Genomic DNA, 20,542 nt, shown 5'->3' with positions numbered 1-20,542 from the left:
CGAGTTAAATTATTTATGTTGTTGAAATTCACGGATATTCAAGTTGAAAGCTTTTGTACAATTTAAAAGACAAGTATAATAAACACGAGAGATATAGGTAGATTTTATCGTGTGTGACATTTCTATCGGGTGTTGCTAGAAATATAATTGCATACAAGAGATATTCTTGAGACAACATACAAACTTGTCCGTATAATCAAGATACATTATAGAATTCTTTAAGTAGTAAGATAAAAATTACAGGTACCACTTATTCGTTGGGTTACCGATTGGCGTGGGGCCAGTTCCAGGTTAATCAACGGCTAGGATATAATTAAAGCAATTAAAGTAGTGATTTAGTGCCGAAAACAATTATTCTTTTTTTGTTCTTAGGACAGTTTCGTTCATACGTTACAAGGTATAAGGTTGAAAACGTAGAGTGATTCGAAAAGGCTTCAAAATAATTTAAAACGAAAGCCCGTTGCCTGGTATACCTGTTTTACTGGTCCCCGACCATTTTCGGTCCTTCATAATTGTCCTCGATTCACAGAAAACCTCTCTGATTTTATAGCGAATTTTTACGATACCAGACATTCGGAGTCAATGCGTTTAATATAAGATATATTTTTATGATCGAACTTCACTTCCCCAAAAACTAACTCGACACGGCGAGAACCGATTGAGACTTTTCGCTTTTAAACCAGCAAAACGGTAATCCGCCGTATTTCACTGCGTTCAACGATCATCTAGACAAGGAAACACGTAAAAATCTCGACAGATATCGAAAAATCGTAAATAAATTGCATACTTGCATAGGTTGCGTTTATTATACCAATCGAAGTAACGTTTGATAAAATACATATATCGTAGAACTTTGCTTATGAAGCGCGTAAAAGGCGAAACTTAACTGTTAAGATCTTAAACAACTTCAAATTATAGTTTAAAAATGATGATGAACGAATGAATGAACGATGATGAAAATATCAAAAGGGTTTAAATCGTCCAACGTTTTTGACGAAAACTTCTATTGTTCCATATAATGTCTTCAGGTAATCTGACAGAACATTGTTAATCCGCCAATCGGAGAAATACAGTCGCATTAAACATAATAATTTCTTTGTTTAGAAATCTTCTATCTCTTTGTGTATCGTTCCGTTCATTTTAAAAATACATCATATCATATCATATCTACATTTATTGACTCAAATTGATATATCCACATTAATCTTTAATTTCATGAAATCTAGGTTAAGGCAAAATCACTATAGATACTAGAAATCCTTGGTTAAGGTAATTAACGTTCCACTTAACAAATTCGAAACGGCGAGTATCCAAAGACAGCTTCTTAATCGAGGCTATCCATGCAGCTTTCGACTTTAAACCGACTGTTTATCCAAAATCTATGCACCACGAGGAACCCTTCCGAGTACAGCATCGACGGAATCCCATTGATCCTACGGAAACACGTCGAAACGTGGCGACAAATCGGACGCATGCCCGGCACGTGTTGCGTCAATGCCTTATGATAATAAGTGGCATCGGGCCGGTACCGCGCACGGGCCAACTTTCCACGCGCAAAGGCGTAAGCGAGGCTGCAGGTCCCGGGATGGATCTGCGGATCTATTTCTATTGAAAGTCAGCCACGAGGCGAAAGGGCGACGGTGGCAGCAGCGGCAGCTCGCGGCGCGTGCTTCCTCTTCGTTGGTCGAGCGAACTTCAGCGAGTTCCTCATGCAAATTACAAAAGGGGGCCAAACACACGGAGAGAAAGAAAAAGAAAACGAGGAGCGTTCGAGCTTTATGAATACGAGATTAGGGGTGGCTCGTGCGCCGCCGAGGAAAACCGAAGCCAGCCACGGAATGAGAATTGGTAATCGAGAATAAAACGAGTGCGTTTATTAAAAGCAAGACGACGATTGTGTCTGGTCTCTCTGTGAGAGCGTGGATACTCGCGACGTTATGCAAATATGTATCCTTGGGAGTTTTCGTGGAAAGGAAAAGGGAGCGAGAGGTAAAAAGGGGATGGAGGAGCGAGACTTCGACGATAGGAAACAATCGGATAGAGCGTTTTACGATGCGCCACGCGAAAGCGTACTCACGCCACACAAAGTTATTCGATCGAGCTTATTCTCTGACAGTCTCATGCAAATCCCTCGTAACAGGGTTGCGAAGAGAGGCATCATCCTCTGCTTCTCTCCACCCTCCCAGTTGTTTTTTTTCCCTCTTTCTTTGGCTTCCGTTCTTTATGAATAGCAGATTAAGGCGCTCCGAAGACTACCGAAAGGCACCCACGGTAGAAGCAAGCAAACGGGAATTCTTAATCAACGGTCGAGTCAACCCTTCGTTACGGATTGTGCTTATTAGCAGGGGAGGTACGATAGCGGTGGTTGTAAATATTCGTCGTGGAACAGCACCTTTCCCTGCCAGATCTTTCACATCGTCCGTGGTTTCGAGCAATCCGATGTTAACAACTATTCAACCGACAATGAATGGAATAATTCACAATTGATATAATTTGCATATGCAGCAAATATGTCAGTCATTTTGTAGGGTACTTTAATTTAAAGCATTTAAGTTAAAGAAACGCGAGGTAGATTCGATTCTATCGTTCACGAAAATTGATTTAGATCAAGAATTATTTTCAGCTGCTAGTTAATTGAGCGTTAGTTGTTCATTAATTCGTCGAACTAATGCCAAATGTTGAAGCATTATACGTAATTTCTATTCAACTGCTTATTAAAGAATAGAAATTGGAGTTATAGTAGATGATGGTAAATTTGTTATACACATGCACATACACATTATAAATTCACACGTAATTACATCTCTGCTTAAATGTCCGAAAACAATTTTTATTATCACCGTTGAAATCCGAAATGAGATCGGATGATCATCGAAAGATACATTTCATACTTCGTACGATAAGAAGAGTAAATATGTAAAGCTGACAATTTTATCAAAAAATAAATGTACTAAAAATGTACTAAAAGTTCATAACTCGTAACAAGTAAGTACTAGTTATAGAATTATCGATGAGTATTGTCAATCGTCAAACACCGATACAAGTCGATCAAACACCTAGCAAATATCAAGAAGGCAGAAAATGACCTCGTCGTATCTTGAGCATCCAAAATATTACTTCGCAAATAGAAGACGAACATTTTCCGAATTTTTCGGAGAAAATACGATCGGAAGACCGTAGATAAGATAGGAAGATGGATGATTACCGCGAAGGGAACGCGAGTCGAAGACACAAAACCCGTCACAACGATTTCGAGTTTACGGGACCAACGAGGTGTGGCGAAGCGCGAGCAAAACATCGCCGATGAACGCAAATTTACGACGCTTAAAAATCGGCGTGGAAACGCAAAACTGCATTATTTCGACTTTGTAACGACCGGCGGTAAAAAGTTCGTAACGACTTCGACATCTGACCACCCGGCTCGGGTTCTTCCACGTCCCGATGCTTAATCAACGATGTTAAAAATTTACGAGCGGCCCGTGTCCTCGAATCGCGCGCGATTCGACTCCATTTTCAACGAAACCGGAAAAGCTTCCAACATCCAGCATCGAAATTGCGTCGTACTCTCGATACGTAAATACAAAAATTAAAAATAAATCGTTGGTTTTCGATTCTAAATTTAAAGCGCGTACATTGGACGTAAAATTAATGTTTATGTGAAAAATAAATGATTAAAATCGTTTGATATTGGTGTTTGATACATCGTATAAGTATACGCTTTTAATGCGGTAGAAATCTTTAAAGGAGAATTTCGAGTTCCATTACTGGCAAACATTTTAAGGTTCGCAGGCAAATTGGATAAGGAATTTCGTTTGAGAAAACGTAGAAAAATTTTATGTATTATACTGATATAGAATTTTAAGACACTGATATTATTCAAAGGATCTTTGATAAATACGTATAATTCCTAACAACATATCAATAAATGTTTGGTAGAAACAGAGAGAGCATTTACAACGATTCGTTTGACAGCACTAAACCTCCTAATAATAAGTACTCCCATATCTCTTATAGGTACTGAATTTGCTTAAATACTAAATTATATAACTCACAATTGATAGGCAACTCTAAAAACCCAACTAGATACAAAACAGCGCTTCAGACTCTACCAATAATACCAGCCACAAAGCGTTAAAACTGCACGATCCAACAGTAATCACGAAACCTAATCCAATTTTCTAAAACATTACCATTCCCTCGCTATCAAAAGCACAATCTCTCTCATTATAGCTATTATCAATAACCTACACGACATTTTATCGCGTCTTCGAATAAAACACGTGCAAAAAGAAAAAAGAAAAAAAGAAAGAAAGATCAAGCAAGATTCAAGGAACAAAGAAACCTTTTCCGTAAGAAGGCGAAGCGTTGAAATTCGCGACGGCTATAATTTTCAAGCAGACAACGGCATTCCGGCAACGTTCGGGAAACCTCTCAACCTGTCCCGAGGCGCACACCGGTTCCGATGGGCTCCCTTTTGTCTCTTCTTTTGCTTGTTTTCCCCCCTCGTCGTCGATGATCACGGTCGTCACGTCAATTAACGCCGTCCGCGGTAAATGCGAGCCGAAGAATGGACGCCCTCATTTTTAATTGAATCGGCGCAAATCGAGAACCGGCCCGATACTCGCCACTCGGGGTGTCCATTAAACGGTCGATCGTTTCAGATAGAGAAAGTAGTCAGGGCCGTTTTAATGGAGGCCCGATCAGCCGAGATAACTGGATTACATTTCGAGTCGTCGGAAACACACGGCTCGACTAATTTTGGATTTCGTTCTGGTACTGCGGGACGTGCGACCATCTCGCCGCCATGATCGGGCCGCGCGTTTCATGCGAAACTCGTGCATCATTACGCGCGATCCTGACGATGATTACCGACGCGCCCGTCCCGTCCCATGCCATCCTTCCGATCGGCCTGTGTTTCGTACTTGGTGAATTTCGCGTAATTACAATGAGGCCGTTTCTGATATCGTTTCCTGGATCTTTTATATTCTTTGTGGAACTACAGTGTGGCGAGGTAGGAAAGAGAATTTTTTAGATAATATCGACGATAAGTAATTGTGTGTTTAAGTTATGCTGATGTATTCATATTAAATTATATGTACCGTTGCTGATTGGAATTAGTAGAGCATAGACGTTTTTGTACGTATGATATTGGACATTGATATTGTACAGTAAAAATGAACAAAATGTTAATGTACCAAGGGTGAAGCAGATATCTGTTTAAATTTGCATAAACATCCGCGATCTAATAATCGCTAATGTATAAGAATGTTTTTGATAAACTGGTTGCAAAGAATATGCAGTTACGCTATACGTTTAGAATAATTCGTGAATATATAAGTACATGAAACTTCGTACGAACCGATTGTACTTTCCAATAAAATGTAACGTTCGTTACAATTCAATTGCAACGAAGCCAACCTGACGCACGCTTCTGTGTCATAATAATAGTCTGCTTATCGTATCAGACATCGAACCCTATCGCTTATAGCTACAAATTTAGCCGACACTCTCGATCTAAACCTAACTACCAACAGAAGCATCAGCGTACCGAATCAACCGCATCAGAAACAATTTCCTTCGCATAACTTCACGCGAGAAGTCGCGGCGTCGGTATAAATATTCATGGAGAGGTGCGCGGGAAAATACGGGTGAAACGTTCGAATTAAATTGTCGTTCAACTGGAAATTATGAAATTGACCTCCCAGCGCGACGTACGTACTTCTTCCTCCCTGGTGCATCGTAGACTCTTAACGAGCGTCGTTAGGATTAATAATTTGACGCCTTCGGAACGCCCGGCCCGGATCATGAGAAATAACTCAGACGCGGTGTGCCGTAGCGTGAATACACGGAAGCGTGCTACATCTTTCGAAAGGTTTCACCTCGAAATGAAGGAAAATCAAGAGAAAAGGATGGAGCGAAGTAGGACGGTCGATCGGCGACGCGACGGGTTTCTCGGGATCTCGGTGTTTCGAGCGGGACGAGCACCTATTTCCGGCTATGTTGGTGGCCCGCCACGGTGATTTCAATGCGCGGCGCCGCGCCCGTCGGATTCGGACCACGCCACGAACGCGACGAGATAACTCGTCTTTCACTCCAATGGAACTGTCTTCTCGCGACGATAACGAAGGAGCTCTCGCTTCAATCGGAGAACTCACGTTTTCTCGCTTCTCCTTCTTCTAGGTACCTTCTCTCTTTCCCTCCCCCCCCCTCTCTCTCTCTCTTCTCTCTCCCTGTCTGTTTGTCTCGTTAACCCTCGACGAAAGTTTTTCGGGTATCCACGTCTGGTTCTTTCAATTATACCCAGCGAAGAGAGAATATTGTGTTCGCCGGCGCGCGCACGACCGCGTTCGCGCGTAAACACGAGTCGCCGCGCCAAGCAAGATAATAAATTATTACTATTTTAATTGCGCCGCGTCGACCGTTCTTCCGCGAGTCTAAATTATGGGCCGAGTGACGATAATATATTATACCGAGCGATATTCCTTCCACCAATCGCTAATGATTTATCGCGAGAACGACTGGGAACTGTTAAATGCATCTCGCTAATTTTTTTCGTCCCTCCTCGCCCCTACCCGCTCCAACCCTCCACAGCCCCTTCCATCCCCCTCGAGATCTCTTCCCCTTTCCCTGACAACGTGTGCTGTTTGAGAATGCGAGTGCTCGTTGAACTCGAACCTTTTCGCTGGCGAGACACGGCGGAGCTGTCGAGAACCAGGCTTGCGAAACGAGGTGTCGGGGAATTAATGGGCGCATTGAGAAAGATGAGACAGTTTTCGCCATTTTGTGGAAACTTCGGAGTACGTACTATCGATAACCGTACTGTTTCGCTTGTACACGGCGGAACGTCTGATTTCGCGTAAAGGAACGCTCAAGGTAGACCTCAATGTTACCAATTACGCGAAAACTCTCAGAGATTTGTGTATTAATATAGTGCTTTTGTTTAAGCGTTGTACTCTCGTGTAAGGATAGATTGGGACCAATTTCAAGATCGGAGGGCACTGTGAAAATTAAGTTCAACTTGTATATGAGAAATATAGCTCGTTTAACAAAGAAAACTGAATACATAGAAAAGTTTGATGGAACCAAATCAACCTACAACCCAGTTTACAGTTATTTTGAACGTATATGATATTCATGATTTATTTAAAATAAATCTATATACGACCTATCTTTTTCGCAACTAATAAACTAGTTTTTATTGATGGTGAATGTACTATAGAAATAAGTATTAAATAATCGGTAATCAATCATGTTGTATGATAATTTTGATGGCTAAAGTAGTTAAATAGTTAAAGGATTAATGATTTTAAGTAGTTACAAAGACGATTTATTTCGATAAAACATAAAAATGAAATATTCTTCTTACATACAGCAGTGGACACAATTTTCAGACAACTATTTTCTTGATAAATTATTGATATTATAAATAATAAATAGACAATAATCCACAATTGTTCGTTATTGCATTCTACTAAATTTTGCTTCATCAAAAGAAATACTTTTCCCAAATCTTGAAACGTTCGGTGTTTGTGTGTTTTGGCGAAAGCAATTCCTAGCTTCTGATTTTTACGACTGAATATCGAATTTTTTCGAAACACGCGTCCTTCGGGGCCAAAATCACGAAGATATTTCCGAACGGCTCTTGCACAAATGTTCAGATCATTTGTAGCACAGGTTTCATTTTGAAAATCTGTAACAGTCCCAAAATGGTCCTTTTCGGAGTCAAAATCACGAAGATGCCTCCGAACGACTCTTGCACAAATGTTTAGATCATTTGTAGCACAGATTTTATTTTGAAAATCTGTAACAGTCCCAAAATGATCCTTTTCGGAGTCAAAATCACGAAGATGCCTCCGAACGACTCTTGCACAAATGTTCAGATCATTTGTAGCATAGATTTTATTTTGAAAATCTGTAACAGTCCCAAAATGATCCTTTTCGGAGTCAAAATCACGAAAATGCCTCCGAACGACTCTTGCACAAATGTTTAGATCATTTGTAGCACAGATTTTATTTTGAAAATCTGTAACAGTCCCAAAATGATCTTTTTCGGAGTCAAAATCACGAAGATGCCTCCGAACGACTCTTGCACAAATGTTCAGATCATTTGTAGCACAGGTTTCATTTTGAAAATCTGTAACAGTCCCAAAATGGTCCTTTTCGGAGTCAAAATCACGAAGATGCCTCCGAACGACTCTTGCACAAATGTTTAGATCATTTGTAGCACAGATTTTATTTTGAAAATCTGTAACAGTCCCAAAATGATCCTTTTCGGAGTCAAAATCACGAAGATGCCTCCGAACGACTCTTGCACAAATGTTTAGATCATTTGTAGCACAGATTTCATTTTGAAAATCTGTAACAATCTCAAAATGATCCTTTTCGGAGTCAAAATCACGAAGATGCCTCCGAACGGCTCTTGCACAAATGTTCAGATCATATGTAGCACAGATTTCATTTTGAAAATCAGTAGCAGTTCGAAAATGATCCTTTTCGGATAAGCGGTGGATGCGGTGGTCCATCTTTGCTGTAGTTTCCTGATTCATCTTGATTGCGTCCATTTTTCTAAATTTATTGGTACCATGGCCGCGTACAAGTTGTCTCAGACTTTCCCATAACATTTGTTAAATTTTGGCAAATGTGTTTTTCTTCTTGCGTAGTGACGTAATAATTTTACTGTATTCTGAGCGTGAATCGCTGACTGTAGCCATGATTTTTGTTTAAATTTAGCAATTGTTATCACAAATTTAGTATGTCATGTTAAACAGACTTATTATCGTTCGATTAATTCGGAGCGCTGCTGTGTTTGAATATTCGTCTTAAATTAGCGTCCGTAGCAAATACAGCTTCGAATCCTTTCGTACTCATTCTCTCAAGTATTGTTCACGTTTTAAAAGTCTCGTAGCCGTTTGTAGATAAAGTGCGAATGCATATGTAATCGTAAGGACAAGTTCGGACTGTTGGTTGTTCAGTATGTATAATATAGTGCGGTGATCTATCAGAAAGATAATCGTTTTAAACTTTTGTCCACTGCTTTATGTTCTACTGTGCTTCGCTGCCAAATAAAATTCGTACACAATTATATAGCAATCTCTTCATGATTACAGATGTAATTACAAGATTTCATACATCCGATATTCCAAAAAATATGTACAATATCAATAAATATAAAAAATATTACAGTACCAAAATAACTACGATTACCAAACTGACCGCATCTAACTACCCTTCACCAATGAAACGTTCCTCGTCAATGAAACTCACTTACAATTCTCGTCTAGAATCATCTTGCGTCATCAGGCCTTTTCCAACAGATATTTTTCTCCGTCTAATTTTCTCCTATCAACTGGATCATCCCGCTGCTTTGGAGCGAGACAAGAACAGTTAGAAAGTCAATAGCCACTGTTTCAGACACAGTTCATCGAAGATCTTCATCGCGCTACCGGAACCATTTTTTACATCGAACTAACTTGCCTTTTTTCTCTGGTCACGACTAGGAACGGGCAATCGCGAGCGTTAACGAGACGGTGAACGGTGTTTCCCTTAATTAATCCGGTTACGAAATAATCGGTGCACGCACGTTCACGGATCGAGGCGAGCCGCGCGGCTCGCGGATCTAATTAGTTCGCGAGGCGGCCGGTGCGATCGTGAAAGCGGCCCGCCTAGAGAAACGTACCGTGGACTTTCCGCCGCTCTCGATTAATTAGCCCCTGGGGAACATCGTGCAGCCCCACCAGTCGCAGAAATTTCTGCGTTTCGGTAAACAAATTGCCGCAATACCGAAGGTAGGACGCGAGAAAAATGTCGGTGATGCGATGTCGCGACTCGCCTTTTTTCCACGCGTTCCGATACCCGTTCCCGACCGTCCATCGAGACTTGAAAATGCTTAGGATTCAAGGCATCAACGTGTTTCGAACGCTTGTGATCTGTGGGCAAGCGAGACGCCATGAATTTCTAGTTTCTACATTTGTTGAGGTGGTGTTTTTTGCTTGCACGTTTAGATAACTGCGGGTTTTTATGCGAGTATACATATAATAGCAGAGTTGGCTAACATGTCAAAATCATTGGCTCTTGATTTCTTGTTTTTCATAACATTACAATGTTGTATCTTATTGAGATAGGAATTTGATGATTCGCATCGTTTTAATTTAAATTAGTTATGGATAGATGGATAGATATATGCCCACCGTGAAGATTTTAAATAGGAAAGATTATGTTTCCTCTTTTGTAGCATATATATATATATATATATCTAAATAGGATATTAGTTAGAGAATTTTCCTGTAATTGTTAGAAGCCTAGGAACATAAACTTTATTTTATTAGTAATATCAGTTAGTTACTTATCACTAAGCTACTTATTAATAAGTCATTGATTAGTAAGTTGGAATATTTCCCAGATTTTCATTCGTATGATACAATACTGCGTAGGGTTAGTTGAAGCTTTGTCTATCATAGGAACTACGAATATTTGTATTTCACAATTATCTACTCTCATGCACAACTGTCTTACATCTTATTTTTCGATTGTTACTTATTATTTAATTCTAGATATACGACTATATTTATAAACTATTTATAAACTAGCTTATTTAATTCATTATATCCCGCCGATACTATATTTTAGTATTTAATTCAAAATCATATATATATGATGAACGAAAGAGTTAAATTCAACGGAAATATAGAAATGATCTTCATGTAAGAAAATTGTACAACGTTTTATATAAGTAGATATTTGTTTCCAGGTTTGGGTAATTCACGATGAGAGGTCAGTAAAGTTCTCGCCTACAAATGATTCAGTGCAATATGCTTTTTACATTAAACAGACGATGTCAGTGACGTGCAAAGATAGAAATAAATAAAATTGATTACGAGACGAATAGAGAGCGTAGCATTGTAAAATCTCTGCTTATTATTTTTTGTTATTTCCTACCTAAGAAATATAGATACCTTAGAACTTATAATCCATTTATCGCTGTAAGCATTTAGAAAAAAAGACACTGGGTGGAGTACTCCATCAAATTCCGTATCTCCCCTTATCTCTAATCCTCCATAGATATCAATAACGACCCTTATCATAGGAAAACCTACCGTACCAATAATCAATGTTCCAAGAATTACCATTCAACGATATATTTAGTTTTCTTTCAAATCTTTCAAAAATTCAGTGCTCTTCGATAATTTATATAGAAAAAAAGATCCCAGTAATACATAATTTCACCAATTATTGTAGAAAAAAATTAATAATTGCATCAACTTTAATCTCTCTCTATATATATATATATATATATATATACATTCGTGAGTCTGAATGACAAATATTAATACAAGCGTTTAATTTCGTGAAATTCGATTACTAACTTCTTCTCTATTTACAAGATATATAAGTACCTACTTGAATTACACGTGTAATGTTCGAGAATGTACTTAAAAGTACTTTGATATTTGAAAGAATCGGACTCCATGAAAGAAGTATCTACTTGAACCTTGTAGGATAAGGAACTACAATCAGAGATATACATCATGTATTTCACTTGAGTTCGATATTGTACACAACAAGCTATTGCAAGCTTCCGACTACGGTTTAGCGCTCAAACATATTTTACGTCATCTCTTACTTAATTCAACTAACATTTATGCAAGTTTCACCACTTTGTGGGAAATATATCCAGAGAGATTAATTTTCAAGTAAATATTTAAACGAAACATCTTTCGCAGCCGCTGTACAAACATTTCAAAGAATATCACCTAAATTCGAGTCAACTTAAGATCCAATCTGCAAAAAGAAAAAAGACCGACAAACCACCTACCAATTATCACTACACTGCGGATTCCTATGCACTTGTGGAAAATTTGAAGATGCAAACGTACAGAACGAACATAACGTACAAAAATATATAAAATATCTAAAATATAGTACTCGTAACATTTAACACCAGAACTACCGATCTTTATTATGTACCTAAATGTTCTACGTATAAATCGGTATAATTCAAACGATATTAAATAAAGTAAGCATATCTATAGTAATTAAGCTCCGTCTAAATAAAAATCAATGTTAATTTTAGTAGAAATATTCGCATCCTTTCGATAAAAGTAAGAAAAGATCTAAAACTCGTCATTTTGATGAATAGGTTCGGTAGTTCTAGTATTAATAGAGAAAAAAAATTGTCTGCCTAGATTCTACGCTTTCAACGCTTTTACTCTGCTCCGTTCCTAATCTACTCTTTGATTCATAAAAATATGAATTCCATAAATCTCCGCGATCTAATTACCATGTTCCGCATTCGTTCGATTCCTAATCTCCGATCGAAAGTTGGTCGAGCAACCAGAATGCGGAGAGAATGGGTCGTTGGCGCGCGTCGTCCGGGTCGTTCTCAGCGTCGTTGCCGATGGTGTCCGGTGTCGCGATAAATTTCGAGATTCCCTCATAACGTTGCAATGGTGTCGGTCGCTCGCGGGCCATGCGCGCGAGCGATCGCAGAGTTTCTAGCGCGCGGGGCCGGGCGTATATCAATCGCGGTTAATTAGTCGGCCGCTGGAGGCAGCCAGGCCGCTTCGTGGGCGACGAATAAAGGCCCGGCTACGCACGAGCTGCGGCGCACCATCGAGCAACGCGATACCGTTGACCCCGATGGTAAATTGTCTTTCGAGAAAGCACCCGGCAGATGCAAACCGCGCGGGCCTTTAATTAATTGCGCACGCATCGCGCGGCAAACCAACACCAGGAAACCGAACGAACGTTGCCTCGCCGAGCTAATCACGATTAATTAGCCCGGCGGGCTTCGATTTAGAGAAATAAATCGTCTAATGACGGTGGGAAATGAACCGGGAACCTGACTTTTCAGACCGAGGTCAACTCCCTAAGAGGACGAATATGTGGTCGTCTCTAGGGATTTCCACAGGTCGAGTTAACTTCTACGTCTCGTTATCGATAGGTGAAACGAGACAGAGCGTCGAGACAGGAGGAAAAAAGATCGGTCACAATGGCTGGCTAGAAAGCGGCACCGAATTATTCGCTGTTTATGGAAACATCAGCGTGCAAGCTTCCCTATCGAACAACCTCGAGTAACAATGAGCGCCTGGAACGGATACGCTTCGCCTTCGACGTCGATGCTTCGCTGACCTTTGCATCCGCGTCTCCGAATACAGATAATTGAATAGTTCGCTCGTGAAAATCGGAGGAAAGAAATTCGTTCGATGGAATTCCTTCGGGATCAACTGTCCGGTCCGGTTTCTTTTGGATGGGTGGTTTTCTTCCATGGTTGTACGGATTTATACGGTTGTGGGTGGATCAAGGAGAGAAACAAGAGTCGGATGGTATCTTTGAATTCTCAGAAAGATTTAGGTAATTCGAAGGTATATGGAAACCTGGATTGGTTTCGGTCGAACAAAACATAAATTCTACTATAGATGTATTGATAGTTTTGATGGAGGATGAAGATAGAATTAGAGACACAATGGTTGACAGGATTTTATTTTAGGATCGATTAAATATTTTTAAGGTATCGAATTGTAAGAGATCGTTTTTATTTATTTAGGATCCTTCTTCATATTCTATCTTTAAGGAACCTGACACAATTTTGTAATACTTATCAATATCCCTACTAAACTACAGAATCTTTCTTTAACTCAAACATCCGAAGCGGTTCCCAACAAAAGTAAGAATACTTTTTTGATGGAAACCAAAGGAGAATTTACCAACAGGCACATCAACGTTTCACAATTATCAAAAGATACACAACGAACTCGAAAATAACTATTATCTCCAATATCACTGTCACTTAATTTGGTACCAAACCCAAAACACCTGCGTTCACACACAAGATTATTCTTTCTCTGCAAACTTCAATTTCATCCTCGTGAACACATACCTGCGATTAACGATCGCGTGGTTCTACCTACATCTAAATACCTGCCACTTCTCCATCACTTATTCACCTTTCAAACACGAAAAACTCGAAATGATACCTTCAGATTCAACGAGACAGCTCGAGACAGATCGACATTGATTCTGACGTTATTGGCATTGAAAGTGGAGCGTTATCGAACAAGCCGGATTACACGGATTTTTTCGCGGATCCTAATCGCGGTGTGCAACCTCCACTTCGTCTGAGTGCGATGTTGGTAAACAAAAGGCTGGATATCTAAATCGCGACGGGCGTATCACGGGCTTGCCGGCTCGAGAGGGTCCCTAATACCGGTTTCCTTATCTGCGCACGAATCGAAATCTGGCGTGTCGCACGCGTTTCCAACGCGTTCCCGGCGCTCGTTGCACGCACCTCCCGAACACACGAACGCGACTAACGTTCACCGGAACCGGTTGAAATTTCGACGCGAGGGAGGAACGCTCGACACCCGGTGAATTCGTCGAATTCCCTGTGAAACTGGCGGATTCCAACGCATTGCGATACGAGCGTAACGAGAGCAATCGTTCAAACACGATCGTTATCGTTGTTACGATATAATTAGTGGATAACAGAGAAATATAAGTTCTTCTTTTCAAATGTTGTTTTTTTACCGATTGAGAGTAAAATGTAATACTTTCACGCACAATTAATGGATAATAAAGAAATACTCATAGGATTTCTCCTTGGGAAATATGTTTCACTGATGGAGAGTAAAACGGAACTTCTCGTATAATTTGTAGGTAATAAAGAAACGTAAGATTTTTTTGGAATAGTATTTTCACTTGTTGAGAGTAAAATAAAGCTTCCCATATATGTACATAATTAATGACCAATAGAGGAGTAAAACATTTTTCACTGATTGAAAATAACATGAAATTTCCATGAGAACTGTAACTTAAGTACTCAAGATAAAGATTGTTCGTCATTCTCCTGAATATCAAGCACTTTTTCAGTTTTCGTCGATGCTCTCCAGATAACCGTGATTCACGATGAGCAGCGAGAGAACAGGAACGCGAGCTGGGCCAAACTGAATGATTTATAATGCACGGTGGAAAATGAAGTGATGAGAAAGTGTATATTGTGGAAAATGGAATACCGTGAAGGAAATCTTCACGAACTACGATACAAACTTGACGGGGACCATTTCGGGAACCCAACAACTATATGATTCTACACATAGTACTTCACAGAAACTTTGTTTTTCAACTCAACTCACATTCAACATCCAGAAAACGATTTCAGGGGAATTTATATCCTACACACAAATTTGTTCGACCATCTAGAGAACCTCACTTTACATCACAGCACAATGTTGCATCCGATTTTCGTCACGATTGATCCGGATGACGTTTATCAATCCCGCCGAGATAAACAAGAACCATAAGATCGATTTTATCACTCTAAGGATAGTAATCACTGGTCGTAACGCGAACTAGATCACTAACAGTGGATTTACATCCTGTGTAGGCATAAGATGATCACGTACCTGGGTTCATATCCCGCGAGCTGCCAGTTTCCCTTCAAGCAGCAGTTGCACTGTTACCCTCAGAACACTGTATCGAAGCACGATACTTATATCTTTTTATCTCTTTTTCCAACTAAAAAATTGGCGATCAATCAAATAGTCCGAACACTTTTTGTTGGTCGCGTTTCGCACGTTTGTTTCGCACTAAACCGGGTCGTGAACGAGGAACCGGGTTGTAAAAGAGACGTATGCCAACCTAATTTGTTATTTACGCCAAGATGAGAACGCGATGTAACGAGAAATACGAAATGCGAATATGTTTAAAAAGCACCACACACAGTTTTCGGCGGCGACCACGAGCCAATAATAGCAGGAGAACGATCACCCTCGCGAATACGAATATCTACTACGGAATACACCACGCTAACTATCCTTTCAGATTCGAGCACGTCCCGACACTTCGACACTCGTTGTCCAAGACTCCGCAGAAGAGCAGATACAGAATCTGTCGGCCGCTACAGCCGGTCATACGTTGCTCGCGACAAATTTCCGGTTCACCAATTCGCTCTACCGTGATCCAAGCGAATTCCGTATGACGATGTTCGTGATTGTAGTCCGTACGTTGTTGTGTCGAATGATAGCTGAGTCGTATGTTCCCTTCCTTTCTTTTGGTTCCGTTCGTCTCCTTTGGGTTCCGTGCGACGCGTCACAGCCTGGCTAGAGGACACGGAACGAGACCGAGAACAAGTCACGCACTACGTGGAAACACCGATCCTCGTTGTGCAACACCGTTTTCTTCGGTCGCACACGCAGCGCGGACTTGCTGATAATCCTCGTTGACGAGTGTGGCGGTCCAACCGGCAGAAAAAAAACCAACTTCGCGACCGCGTCCAACCCCTCGATAAACGCGAACGATGCGAGGCCCGTGACGAGGGGGTGGTGAGAGTGCGTTGCTCGTGGCGTGAAAACGGCGGCGAGGGCTCGCCGGGCTCCGCGGCTCTCTCTCTCTACGCACGGAATAATATTTTAATGAAGGAAAGGCCGGACAGCGAAGTGCCCACGTCGGGTCGCGCTGCCGAACTGCTCGCTTCCCCGCCCCTCCGCGGCCGGCCGCTTCCACCCCTCCACGACACCGGGACGGCCGAGTGTGCTCCGTGCCCCAACTATCCCCACCATTCGTCTCACCGTCACACCAAGCTGCGCTCACGCGCCCCTCTACGCCTCGAGCACCGCGGCAGCTGCGCCGCCGTGACAGTGGGAGAACTTGGGCGTAGACTTATGCCGCGACGGGGCGTTGCCTCGCCGACCCTGGATGCTGCGTTGACGTTGTCTGGTGGGGGAGCTTGCCGAGCTGTTCTCCCACCGCGACCCGAGTCTCTACCCCTACTGTTCAGCGTGGTTGCGGCCGGCCAAAGACAGCGCTGCCGCGACAGCGCAGAAGCCGAGAACGACTCTGCTGAGACACCGGGAACACCGAGTGGGGGTAGAGACGCGAGTCGCTGCTCCTGCCTTGCAACTTCCCGGATATCTTTCCGGTAAACTTTCCTCTCCGAGGGGTAGGCTCTCTTCTGCCTCCTCTCTCGCTCTCCCTCTTCGCTCGCTCGCTCGTCCGGACGTATCGTCTGCCCGACTCGATCGAAGATCCAGGATTTCCGACGGCAGGAGACGCCGGTAGACGTCTTCGTTGTGTACTTTCGTTCTCCTTCCTTTTTTCGACCAGCCCGCCCGGTCCCTGTGTGAGAGTTTATCGGTGTGTGTGCATGATTTCCTCCTTTTCAGGAGAACCTGTTAAATTGTGACTCGCGTCGCCGACCGTCCAGCCCGGATCAATTTGGACGAGTGTCGAGCGGAGAAGCAAGTGCGTTTTCGGTGACTCGTCGCGTCTCGTTAACGGGGACGAGGGTCCGTCTCCGTTTCACCACGCATCTCTTTATCATCCGTTCGGCGTAACGATGGATATTTGAGAATCTTTCAATCCGGTGGAAATTACATTTCCACCATGTTTACGCCCTCTAATGGAAAATTGACAAATTCGTATAAATGTGCGATTTATTCGTCATCTACGTAAGTTTAAATGTTATGAAAGTCTCTCCGCGGAATAAATTGAAAAGGTTAGTACGAAGCATAGCGAGGTAGGTACCGGTATTTCCTCTCGCGCAAAACGACGACAACTGCCATTGTGCTTGGTACTGGTGTCCTCGCTGTGTCGACTACCAGCGATTATTCCTGCGAAAGATAACTAGAAAACGCAAGAATGCGATTTCCATCGGGTTTCTGAATGAGGATGACGAGTTTCTGTGGGACATTTAGTCAGCTACAAGAATCTATCCTTTTATAGCATGTTGGAAGACTCATCGTTTCTTCGACTTAAGACCTTCATTAGAGACGATCATGAAAAATGTCAATGTTTTCCTCGCTTGTACGTCGTGCTTCACCTATTTATAATGATACCGTATATTAACGCTTATTAACACAAGCACTACGAAAGTAGGTAGGAGTCGGTGTTACCAGTGACTGATCACTAGCTTAGGAGATTTCATGCTTTCGAAACATTTGCCTGTTAATTTGCACGTAAATTCGTTTTCCGTCAGGGACGACTGTCGATGCCTCTTAGAACCTCATGGCTCTCTTTGGCCTTTAATTAGCTCGATTTGTTCGTCCTTGTTAAAGGACGAGACGAAGATAAATGAACTAGGCCTCAGAGAAGTTTCCAAGAACATCTTGTTTCAAGGTCGTCCGCTAATAGGTTTATTAGAACCGAAGCTAATTGCAACGTCTTATTTCAGATCGAGTTCTGATTAGAAGAGCAAACAGTCCTTTCTTTTACCAATTAAACGACGTACCGTGACTGTTTTACGCACTCTGTTTGCCACCGTATCGTGTAAATATTTATTTCACTCGTTAAACATTGAATAATGAAATAATTGCTATTGAAAGATAATAACTGAAGTACATTAAACAGATATCGTTTTGTAGGTGTCGTATAAGATAGGAAAAATGTATTAAAATACATTATTATACAAATTAGAAAAATGTCCATTATCGTACTATAAAATCTACTCAAATTTCTACTTAGATTTCAATCTTCGAATTCCATCAAATTCTAGAGTCCATGTGGAAAAAACAACCTTGTAGTAACGAAAAGAATGAAGAGGTAAGAAGCAAGTTCGTCGAGAATATCCTTTCAAAATAGGAAAAAGAGTTTCACTCCTTATTAGAATATTATACATAGAAATTAATTCCACTTTGAAAAGCGTTCGCGTCTCAAGAATTCACTACAAAGAACGTTACAATTCATTGGAAAGAACCTGCTACTGATAATTTTATCAAAACATTTACGTTGGAAGACTTTTGTCTACGGACTGACCGGCGGAAAGCGTGCGGTTGCGTTCGAAGAGGGTTGAACCGGCCGTTTAAGGGGCAAAACGTAGAGAGTACGGGGCAGGAGAAGATATCTGTGAATGGATGGACCAAGAGGGAGCACGCAGTGTTCGTTTAAAAAGGGACCCCTTTGCCCCGGGCTCTATGTTCAGTCAGTTTTACTGCACTTTCAGGATTCCGATGCCTGGATAGCCAGGTGTCTCGTCTCTAGCAAAGGGAAACTCGTAAAGTGACTTTAAACCGATTCCTTTTTTCGTTCCGGTGAGTCACTTTTCCTTCGTGGAGGGATGTGTGCCACCTTCCGTTTCTTTTTCTTTCGTTTCTTTTTTTTTTTTTTTTCATTTTTCGAACAGAACGCTCCCGTTAATGACGTTCGAAAATCCGTGGTTCTCTATGAATCCTGGATGGATTCTTTTGAAGGTGGCAAAATAAAGAGCCGCGATAAAAATTGTGGGGTTGAGGTGTTCGTGTTCGCGTTGTGATTTAAAACGAGATGTAAAAGTTGTCCGAAAGAAGGGAAGGAGTTTGCTCGTGAAGGAGTTCGTAACGTTGAACGAAAAAGCACGATTAATTTGGTCGCTCTATTTTTCATTCGAATAAAGAGAATTAGAAGACAATTTGGGGGGAAATTAATTTCGGAGTTCTTTTAACTTTTTGCCAATTTTGTACAGTTTCGTCTCATTTTGTAATAACCGAATCCATGATACAACAAGGAGAAAGAAGTTAGATTTAGAAGAATAACGTTCCAGAAGCCTACATGTACACATTATATCGATACAGATGTTGTTATTAAATTAACTGTGACGATATCTTGTACTTTCGTCAAGTTTTAAGAACACTGTATTCTTTATGTGTTTTTTATTTTAGTTTTCCCGACTCATCATTATGAAAAATTCATCCAAATCCGAGATTCTCCTCGTAGCTTTCTCCTTTTTCCATATTCTAAACACTTTCTTCCCTTCAAAGTTTAATTTCCGGCACATTTCCCGCATAAAGAGAGCCAACCTCCTTCTGTATTCCAGCTCGATAAAATATACGATATAATAAACCACCTTTAAAGCCTCGAAGTATTCCAATCTCTGCTATCATCCCACACGATCTCTCCAACGTTTCACTCGGACTTCGCCATAGATCGTTTGCTCTTTATACCTTTCTAAAATCACTTCCAACACCAAGTAATTAAATCTAATTCTCTTCTCACTCGTCAAGAGTGACCAGAGTTCCTCGAACGCAATTCATCTATGGATAGATATAATTTCCTTATATTGGAATACTAGATCCATATATAACAATTATATTTTGTTTATCGTATTATAAAAATTTATCATAATTGGATACGTCGACTCTGGATCCAGTAGTTTTCGTGCGACACGTGGTGTGTAAACACCGAGGTGCGGAAAACATATCTACATGTAGCGCGATTTTATAGTTGCTTTTACAAATTTTTCAATTTCCAATAGAAATATCACAAAATTGCTTCTGCAGGCTCTTCGATTTTTAAATATCTTTATGTTGAAATTTATACGAAAGTTTTACGTGTTAAAGCTTCGAATTTCCTTATACACCTGCAACCATGGAATTTTGGTTACGTACGTAAAGGTTAATCATACCTGCTACCCTCGCATCAGAGATTCCACACGAAGCGTAACACTTTTCTTCAATCCGTCATCTCTGAGACAACAGACGGAGGACAGAGGAAAGAGAGAAATCAGGACGCTCAAAAAATACAAAGGATCGGAGCGTGCGTGGAGCGGTGGTTCGTCCGTCCGCGCGGTTTTATGGGG

The 20,542-nt window shown here is 41.1% G+C and overlaps 1 protein-coding gene across 7 annotated transcripts in view; it reads right to left on the bottom strand.

The window, feature by feature from the left end:
• LOC100650490 (zinc finger homeobox protein 3) overlaps positions 1-20,542 on the bottom strand; it is a 403,793-nt gene that overhangs the window by 183,969 nt on the left and 199,282 nt on the right. Inside the window, exon 1 of one of the 7 annotated variants that reach the window (XM_048410381.1) lies at positions 15,399-16,467. The exons of the other annotated variants lie outside the window; for them this stretch is intronic. The gene's annotated coding sequence lies outside the window, so the exon portion shown is untranslated. Of the gene's footprint in view, positions 1-15,398; positions 16,468-20,542 lie in introns of those variants that run through there. 7 annotated transcript variants of the gene reach the window in all.

This window comes from Bombus terrestris, chromosome 11 (genome assembly GCF_910591885.1).
Source record: "Bombus terrestris chromosome 11, iyBomTerr1.2, whole genome shotgun sequence".
Classification (NCBI taxonomy): domain Eukaryota; kingdom Metazoa; phylum Arthropoda; class Insecta; order Hymenoptera; family Apidae; genus Bombus; species Bombus terrestris.
This window is presented reverse-complemented; position numbering and strand designations above follow the sequence as displayed.